This window comes from Falco punctatus, assembly GCF_963210335.1.
Source record: "Falco punctatus genome assembly, chromosome: 4".
In the NCBI taxonomy this organism is placed as follows: domain Eukaryota; kingdom Metazoa; phylum Chordata; class Aves; order Falconiformes; family Falconidae; genus Falco; species Falco punctatus.
The window spans coordinates 88542461-88552568 of record NC_137583.1 but is presented as its reverse complement, the minus strand read 5'-3'; positions in this window follow the sequence as shown (position 1 = coordinate 88552568).

The following is a 10108-nucleotide window of genomic DNA, read 5'->3' as shown; positions in this document are numbered from 1 at the left end:
TTGCCGGGCTATTAATCTTTAACCCCGAGTTAACTATTACCGGGAGGACTGTGGAAGCATCATTGCACCGGCGGTCCGAGGCCCTGGCCACTCTTCCCCTCCCCTTTCACTTTCCCCCTTTATCTTTTTTCTTTCCTCCAGACATGCAGGAATGCTTTTCTTCTCTGCCCCCACCTCTCCGCCCTAGCACGGTCCACAAGGAAAAATGTGGCGAAGAGGGGGGGGAAGGGGGCAGAGGGGAATGGATGGCGGGGGGGTGCCCCCTCCGCTTTTGTCCCTCACGAATGTCTCCACTCTCCTGTTTTTGATGTAAATGTTAAAAAAAAAGGGGGGGGGGGAGGGGATGAGGAGGGGGGTAAGAGTGGGAGGGAATCCCATTGAAACTGAGGCACCTGACTTCGTATTTCCACTGCAACAAACCCTTGTTTAATTTTCGTCATGTGGCTGCAGGTTAGGAGGACACTGACATACCAGAGAGGAGGCCCCAAGGGTAGTAAAGCCACCGGGACCCTGTGCCCGCTGCACACAGGCACGTAGCAGCCCTTGGGGGGTGGGGGTGGGGGTGCTGGAGCCATCACCCGCTTCGGGGCTCCCTGCTGCTGCTGCTGCTGCTTGGGCCAGAGGAGGATCAGTCCTCAAAACATGCACCGTCCAAACGGTCCAGGAATAAATGAGATCTCTGATTTTCTGTCTGTCCTGTTACCCTCTCCATCTCCTCACATATCACCCGGGGGGTGCGGGAGGAAAATTTTGCCTTTTCTCCTTTGCGTGCAACACTTGTCGCTACAATAAAAGCAGAAGTATTCAAACTTCTCTGTGCTGGACAGATGATTTTTGTCCTGATATCTGCAGTATGTACTGAGCTTGAAATAGCAGGTTCCACCATTAAGTCATCTAATGTGGCATGATTTTTGTTTGGGGTGGTTTTTTTTGCGTTTAATTCTCTTTTGTAAATACATCACGTGTGAGAGAAAGTGAAGCAGAACTGCAGAGCATCATTTAATGTTCTGTTATTCACTCTTTGTTTTCTGGTATCTATGCCAAAGGTTTTATTTATAATGTAGTGAAGTTTTAACCGCCTATATCTGCCTATATTCATAACTAAGTTCTTAAAAGTATTCTCATTTGTTACAAACTTTCACAACCTGAGACATATTCACTTAACTAGTTCATCCCATTTTACTACTTTTTTTTAATTCATGTTGTTTTAGGGATCCCTAGTCGGATATGTAGAAGTTGGCAACCCTTAAGACTCACTAGTATTTTTAAGCATTTTAAACAAAACTAATTTTACAGATTTTGAAACAATTCTGTGGACTTCACATGTCTGACTAGGAGCAAATTTTGGCTGAAAACATAGGGTATGACAATTTCTGTAGAATATCACAGTTAAACATTTCAAGCTCTAATGCTTATTTCCCCCCCTTTCATTTGTATTTTTTTCTAGTACATCTGCCTTAGAAAATCACAATTTTCTTACCGTTCCATGTGAAGTAAAACATATACAGAAATATACCTTCTTTTCTCCCTCAAAGAGAAAAAGAAAACGATGCAAAGTCATGAAGAAACTTGGGAAAAGATTACAAATTAAAAGTAGACCCAGTTGTAAAATGAGAAAGACTCAAAGACCTCGTATGCATTTGTATATGTGTATGTATGTGAATGAATATTCACCTATCTGTGTATGTGCCTCTGCTGTGATAGCTTTGTATGAACAGAATTGAGGCTCCTTCTACTACCGACCGCTTAACATAAGCTACTGGCTCCTGAAATGACTGTACTCCAGAGTGAATGCCACAGTCCTTCCTGCAGGTTTTCTGTCTTAAAAAAAAAAAAAAAAAAAAAAAAAAAAGATGTGAACTAAGAGAGAATAGCTTTTAGTGCTATTTGTGAAATGTTTTTTAAAAGAATTTTTGAACTCATCACCCTCATTTTTTAGTCACCAGATGAAGGAAGATGCTTAATGTGAGAACAGAGTCCTTGCCTGGCACACAGGCCTATGTCACAAAACTTCCATTAGTTTCACAAGAAACTCATTCTTCCAAAGCACCATCATGTTTTTAGGTGTTTGGCATATTTTTCCTTGCTGTCAGGCAGCCGGCAGTATCTGAGCTGCCCGGGCAATTCCTAACAACTGGCAGCCTTTTAGAAGCCAGGGTTTTTTTTTCTGTTTACCCTGTAAGAAAGATAAACAAAAGATAAACAAACAAACAAAACAACAACAACAAAACACAAACCCCCAAAATCCATAGATTATGTTTTGAAGGTGGGTTTATATCATTCCCTTTATGATTGCAGGTCAGCTCTAAATGACAGCCCAGACTTTTTGCCTTGCTATCAAACTGAGGAAACCCAAAACCCTGCTGAAGCAGGCTTAGGGAGCAGACGTTCTTCTGAACAAGAGGTAGACCCATAAAAATCAGTCCCTTCATATTTCATTTATGTCCATGTAATGAACATACGTCACAACAGGTTGTGATAAGTGAGGGCAGTATCAATCAACAAGGCGATGCTTTTGTGCAGGCCATGGGACATCAATGAAGTGAAAGCAGTGTATATGTTTATGTAGGCTCTGTTTGATGTAATACTACAACTCATCTACCAATCTCCATCTCTGACCCTGACATTGCTTTAAAGAACACAAACAGATAAGAGTCAGGAGGTTAAAAACATCCATGATGTAAAAATGTGTTTACTGAAGACTTTTGACGGTAATTTTTAGGTGTTTCAACTAATTTCAATCCCCTTGTCAAAAGACACCACATGAATCCTAGGCATGGGTTGCTTTTTTACAAGACTTTCTCCATTAATTTCTTAATAATTCTTAGCCAATGATGTAATTTTTCATGTTAAAAAAAAATGGATTTATAGTTTTTTTTCTTCAAAGACACATGGAGTGACTCATAAGGTTTTATGTAAGTTTGCATTAAAGTTATGTTTTTCCTCTAATCACTAAAAATTCAAGTGACTTGCCACCTAATTTCCTATTGGAACTGCTTCTCTGGATGTATTCAAAAAGCCCCTCAACAGTGAAATATCCTCATTACTTTTCTTTAGGTAAGAAACTAATCCTGAATTGTAAACTTAATATCCAGAACTAATATGTGACACACACAGGCATGTGCCTGCGTGCACACACACACATGGCATCAAGCACAGGAAGAGAAAGAGCTATGACAGTAATAAAAAAAACCCCTATTTTCTTTTTTCTCCTCTCAAAAATGCTTTATTCCAGCTCTATGGATTATTAGGAATTTTTTTTATCCAAGTAATTGGCAGTGCTTGGGTTATTGAGGAATCATTTGATTCAAGCATTTACTGTTTATTGTCACTTTGTGGCAATGACATATATGCCGTTTGGTATTATTTTTCTATTCTGGTTGGGTAAGTGTGACTTTCAGAGTTAGATTCTGGATGCAGATAATGAGGCATTCCAAGTTAGTTTTGCACAAACTTTTGCAGACTGACTTTTGCTATTCCCCCATCCCCCACCCCAGCAATTAATTTTGCTGGAATGTGGAAAATATTTTAGAAATACCCAAATGCAGAAACTCGAGGGAGAGAAGGAGAGTGAGAGGCTGTCTCATGGCAAGTGTAGCTAGTGAAGCCTATGGACTTTCTGCATCAAATTGTGGGTTATCAGGTTCAAAAAAATGAGAGGAAAAAGTGATTTATTTTCTTGGTGCACCCAGTGTTTGGGCACTGGGTAAAACACCTTATTCACAATGTTGTGCGTCTATAGACCAGCCAGATAATTATTTTCTAGGAACTATTGAGCTCTTCTGGCAAGATGGGTTAAAGTCCTTTGGTGATCCTACCATGGGCCTCCATGCAGTGTGAGTTTGCCTAGAAATAATCCAGAAACACTTTGACTTCCAGTGGTATGACAAAGCTGAAAGCATGCTGCAGAGCATGAGTTCTTGTGTGGTCAGTTAATACAAAAAAGCTTCTGCTTTACCCCTTCTGCCATAGCCAGCATTACTAACCCTGGGTGGAGGTATTCCCTGGGACCAGCGTGGAAATCAAGGTGCTTCAGTGCCTGCCAAAGTGAGCTACAGCTCAGCAGGGACTTTGAAAAATGTAAATAACCCCTTTAGCACTGGCTCCAGGCACCTACACTAGCATCTATTTGTATTCTTCGGCCAACCTGTCTGTCTGAGCCCAGAAACAGAAAAAAGCACCACTAACCAAGTGATGCGCCCTTCACTGTAGGCACTGATGGCACGAGTCTCCAGCCTTCACCACTGTTAGGTTTGCTTTCTGAAGTGGTTGCTATCTTATGGAGAAGGTAAATTCCTCGGTAAATTATTCTAAAAGCAATTTAAATATAGCAGGGCTTTCAAATTTAAATATAGTAGGGCTTTCAAATACATATTAAGGTATCTCCTGTGAAGGACAGTTTGAGATAGTAACAGGAGGCTGCTGCTTATTTTGATGTCTGGGTCTGTCACGCGGGTGAAATGCCAGTGTGCACATGAAATTCCCCCTCTCTCCTAAAAGTGATACACGGCTTTCCAGGAGCAAGCCTCTCCCTGTGCGGTAGGAAGCACTGCAGGCCAGGTGCATCCCAGCCACAGCCCGTTGCACAGCATAAGGGAGTGTAGAGGAATGAAGGTGGGTTAATTAACATTGATAATATACAGCTGTGGGCTGGTTTCAGGGGCGGTGGGCTGGCTGATGTGGGTGAGGTGCAGGTGTGGCTGGTTCTGTTAAGGGGTTGGGCAGCCAAGGAAGAGAGAGGAGGGAGAAGCAGAGAGAAGAGATAGTGTGCCCTGGATGAGGAGAGACATGGAGAAGGCAGCAGAGGGACTGTATGAAGAGTATGTTGGTATGAGATGGTAAAAGACCTTGTTACAGCTTGATAGTTTGGAGAGTGCTGTGACAGGGGAGCAGTGTCTGTGGGACAACAGCCAACAATATTTCATTTGTATCAGTTTATACCTCCTCAAATGCAATGGTGGATATTCTTGGTCACAATAGAGAGGCCAGATTTTTGAAGGAGCTTGCTGCTACCCCTCAAGCAGAGCAGACCCTGGCATTTCAAGTTCCTGCTCTTTTCTTCTGAGGCTTTGTGGAGGCTTTTCTTCTCCATGACTGCATTTGGCTGATAGTATTAGGATCTAAAATGCCATTCTTTCATCTCTCTAAAAATGCTGATAAAAATAGGAATCAGCCATAGGATCCAGACCACAGCAAGGCAAGAGACCCGTTTTCTCTGGGTAGCCATCCCATGGCACTGGGAAGCCAAAACCAGGGGCCAAACATACCAGAGCGCTGGCTGCTGTGGGCAGAGCCGGGGGCAGCAGCTGACATTCTCAGCAAGAGAGCTCTTACTGACAGCAAACGATACGCTGATAAAACAGGAGGGCACATTTCTGTGGATCATTTACAATTGTTTCCCACATCTAGGTTATTCACTTCTGCACTGGTTCTTAGAAAAATAAAATGGTTTGCCCAGTTTTTTGTTTGCCATTTTTTCTGTTTGTCAAGAAATCTGTCCCTGCCTTTCATCCTGGGGCATTTCTGATTTCAGCAGTATCACTGCTCTTAATTATTGTTATAATATTGTTGCCAGTAATAACAAGAGTACTTTTTTTCAGGTTTCAAAGCCTCTACTGTTTCCCTAGAGGACGAGAGACAGGACTCTGGGATTTCAGTCAGTTCTAGAGAGCCTGAGGCTTGTACAGAGAACAGGTAAGCTGGTGCTGGGATTCAGGGTTGCTGGAGCTATTCAGACATCCCCACATTGAATTACTGTCTGATAGTTAAGTGTGAAAGCTTTTGATGTTCACTGCAGCCTTGATCTGCATGCATTTACTATTTCAAACCCTTTGCAGGGGATCCACAGCGAGGTACAGGCAAGTTCATGCTGTCCAGAGGAGCAAAGATGCTCAGAGGTGCTGGCTTCTGCTTGAGACCCCTGAACCTTTTGGTGTGAGAGGGGCAGGGCTTGCTTTCTGTGGGAAGAGGTAGAAGAACAGCATGAAGATAAAGTAACTATGAGACATAACACCCTAATTCAGGCAGGTCACCCTGTGTGGCACCTACTTTTGAGTGAATACACCTCAGCAAGCATTTTAGAGAAAACTGAAACTGTTAATTCTACTTGTCAGGAGTTTTAAGGCTCCTTGAAGGAGAGCACATTTTGCAAATAGAGACATGAATGGGTTAATCCAACCTGTTATTATATCAAAATCACGCTGGAGATAAGATTGAATGTCACACGAATATTTGCCTGACCTACTGTATAAATAATCTCTGCCATCAAACACAGAGATCACACAGAGTTACAGGATTAAAAAAAAAAAATCAATATAATTAATGTATAATGAAACAAAGCAAAAAGCCAAGATTAGATTGTCAAGGCACTTCGTTACAGATGAAAGCAGAGTGCCTCTATTTACGAACAGGAGTTTGGCTGCATTCAATAAATCACCATGATTTTGCTTTCTGTAGCAAAGCCACGTGGAAAAGTATAAAAATTATAGTGACCCACAGCTTGGTGGTGATAGGTCAGTTCTAAAAACTGACAGACATGGAGGAAACTTATTAGATGTCTCAAAAGCTTTTCTCTCATGAAGTCTGATTAATTGAGCTGTTGTAGAAATGCTTATATATGTAGCTATAAACATAAGACTTTAATTTCATTCTTGTTGCTGCTGCTTTTATTAGGATCAGTGACTGGTTGACCGTGACATGGTCAACATGACAAAAATACCCATTGTCCATCCCCTGACCCCAACACCACCTTACTTTTAATGTAGTCTTCTACTTTTTCATATATAGCATTTTCCTCCCCTCTGGTTTGATGATTTTCTGTCTCAGAGCTACCTGTCTAGTGAAAATGTGTTCTACAGACTTATTGAGTATATGCAAAAAAAAAAATACACCTTGTAAAATACCAGTTCAAGTTTTTTTTTCCTTTAACCCCACTGATCTTGCATTCTGAGGAACTGGAATGGCCAATTGACCTTTTAGGTGTTATGAACTTGCTACTGTGGTTTTGCTTGTCTTATTCATGTCTTCTCCAAAGGCAATAATCACAGCCTTTTCATTTTGCTGGTCTCATGTAAACCCTTTGCACTGTGTTTTGTTTTCTTTAATCAAGTTTTATCATCCCCCAGTTGTGGCCAAAAAGCCCCACCTGATACTGAATATACTAGTCAAGGGCAGGATACACTATCGATTTGTATGCTTGCATCGTAACCTTTGTAGTATAATTTCCAATCCTACAGTCTCAGTGGACTTTTTCTTAGCTAGCCAGGGGCATTCAGGATGCCAAACAGCACTTCTTCCTCCACCATCTCAGTTCCACCCCTCCTTTCTTCCCTCTAGCAGGGTTACAATCATAACGCGTATCCACATTAACATATGTGTGGTAATTAAAAGTTTTCAATTGCAATTGTAAGCGTTTTGTCTAATTGTAATGGCTTCTCTCGATAATGGCAAAGCCTGTTGCTGTTGTTGAGCTATGTTTTGTGCAGGCTGGGTTTTTATTGTATGTGTTTTCCTTCTCAGAGAGGACCAACAAGGGCTAATGCACCCATCACCTTTGCATGAATGCTCTCATGCCACACTGATGGGGTTTAATTGCATGCTGTGTGATGGTAAATGGCTTGGTGCTCTCTTGGCTGGGATGTATAGTTTGAAAACCATTTTACCTAGGCATCTTGTAAGTGCTTTTTCTGGATCCAGTTCCTCTCCCAGTAAATTTGTCAGCAGTGCTGCCTATACTTTCTTTCCTATATCTGAAGTCATGTCACCTTTCTGTACTAGAATGTTGGATTATTTCATTTCTAGGACAAGAACCTTTGTTTTCCTGTCCTAGAGGTATGAGATATTTCTTTTCCTCTTTCATTGCTGTCATTTCCTCTTCAGGAAAAGATGTAAGATGTAAGCTTTAGGAGGCTTATGGTGTCTGCCAGTAGAAGAGGGCTGCTACAGGGGACAAACCCTCAATGACATGAAGAACTGAAATAGAAGCCAGTTAGAAGAGGACATGTAGAGCTAGGAAAGGCCAAAAGGATGAAATGGAGGACAACAAAAAGGATTAAAATGGCAGCAACAGTAAAAAGCAGAAAATATAAGATTTCTTTCTTTTTTCACTTCCTGGGAGTAATGAAAGATGCTTCTCCTTGCCACTTCTTCTTCCCATTTCTTCCATAAAAATGAATTTAAACAGAAAAAAAACACCACAAACCCCCCAAGATTGTAAGTCACTGACCTATGATACAAGCTCAATCTTTTTTAATGAATACTTAGGCAAAGTAGAACAACTTTGACAGGTAACACTTGAAAGCCCTGACTATACAATAAGTCCAGAGGTGGTGATTACAGCCTTGTGACCTGGGACACTTGGTTTTGAGGGCCTGTCTCAGACAAGAGTATCTGAGAGGTGATCAAATGGTATTTGAAATGCGGGGTCTCACTTCCCAGAGTTTTTTTCTGTGGGCTGCTGAAACTATAAAGGCAGATAGATGTACCTCCTGTCTGACTGGTGTCTGCTACTCACCCCCTACACACACGTCCCATTTTGGGTTGGAGGGTTGGGACTGGTGTAAAGCACTGTGAGATCATGTCCATGTCTGGCAACCAGGAGCTGCTGTCAGGCTCTGCAGGGTTTGCTTGTCTATTGTGACTGCGTTATTAAACAAAATTTCACTGTACAGGGGCGCAAGTACCTACATAGCAGTACAAGGACTGAGCAGCAGATTGGAGGGTTTTTTTGGTGGGAAGGGGGTGCCTACATCCTAAGTAGGGTCCTAGGATCTGTGCCTAGGTCTGGGTTTTAATTACACTTAAAAACATTACCTAATAGCTTCAACTGTGCTGACTTTTCTAGTTGCTTCTAGTCTTAGTCAAAACTTCAGTATGTTTGTTAAATTTTTCTCCTAAGTCAAAAGTGTTGAGATGTGAGCTGTTTTAACAGGCACTGTGGACTGCAACGACAGATGGAGCTAAGGGAAACTTCTGTGCTGGTATGTCTTACAGAACAAAACATGCTAGAGTACAGGTCAGCGATGCCACCATGCAATTTATTACTCAGGGTTTTGTCCATAGAGGAATGTAACTATGTTGTGATTTAGATTAAAAAAAAATCAAACCAAACCAAACCTGTTTTTTTTTTTTTTAAGTTTTCCAGTTTTCCTAGTTATCCTAAAATTGTTGAGCTATGATCAGCAAAGTAGTAATTTATTTTCCAGTTCTCTGTTATTTAAATCTGAAGTATGTGAGATGTGTGCTAAACGCTTTCTCTTCGATCTGGCCTCCTACTGAGGTGCTGCAGCTGGGCAGAGCACTCCCAGCTCTGTCAACAGGAGCGTTACCATTGCTTCAGTGGGAACAAGGCTGAGCTCATAAATCCGGGGTGAAGACATTTCTGTTTCTTCCCTCTGTTCTTGGTACTGTTTTTGTTCTTCTCCATCCAACATCATGCTTAGTCACCATCGGCAGGTAGATTGTGAAATATCCATTCAGAGACAAGTGTACTGAAAACAGTTCCCTAGGTCGAGGCCACAGCTTAACACCTAAAGGAAAAAAACTGCCCTGAAAGAGCACCCTCAGCAGGAAGGCCATTGGAAACTCACCAATGTGTTCAGTGTTGCATTTGAGAGCCAGGACAAGAGCAAGACTCAGGAACCTGTTGCATCTCTCATTCACATTCATCCATGCAGCAAAAGGGCTTCTTTGTTTTATGAAACATGATGCCTCAAGGGTTATCTCCTCCTAAGAATCTGGTTCTGTAGTCTCTAATCTTTTCCAGCTTCAGCACCTGCAATCCATACTTAAGGTCACTAATAATGAGGCTTATTTTTTGGAAGTGTTAGACATGTGGCTCCTTTTACAGTTGTTTGTTAGTTGTTGGTTTGTGGTTTTTTTGTTGTTTTGTTTTGTTTTTTAAAAATACCTGTGCTGATATTGCAATATAAATATGCATAAACTCCACACCTGAGGATAGTTGCTAACAAAACAGTAATATGCCATTGTTGCCACTAGAGGATGAACATTAAACAATGTTGAAAATGCTAACTACTAGTGCCCCTCCCCGAGCCTGTTCTTTTCAGAGTATATCTGGATACTATAGCAGAAAACTAGCTGTATCACTGAT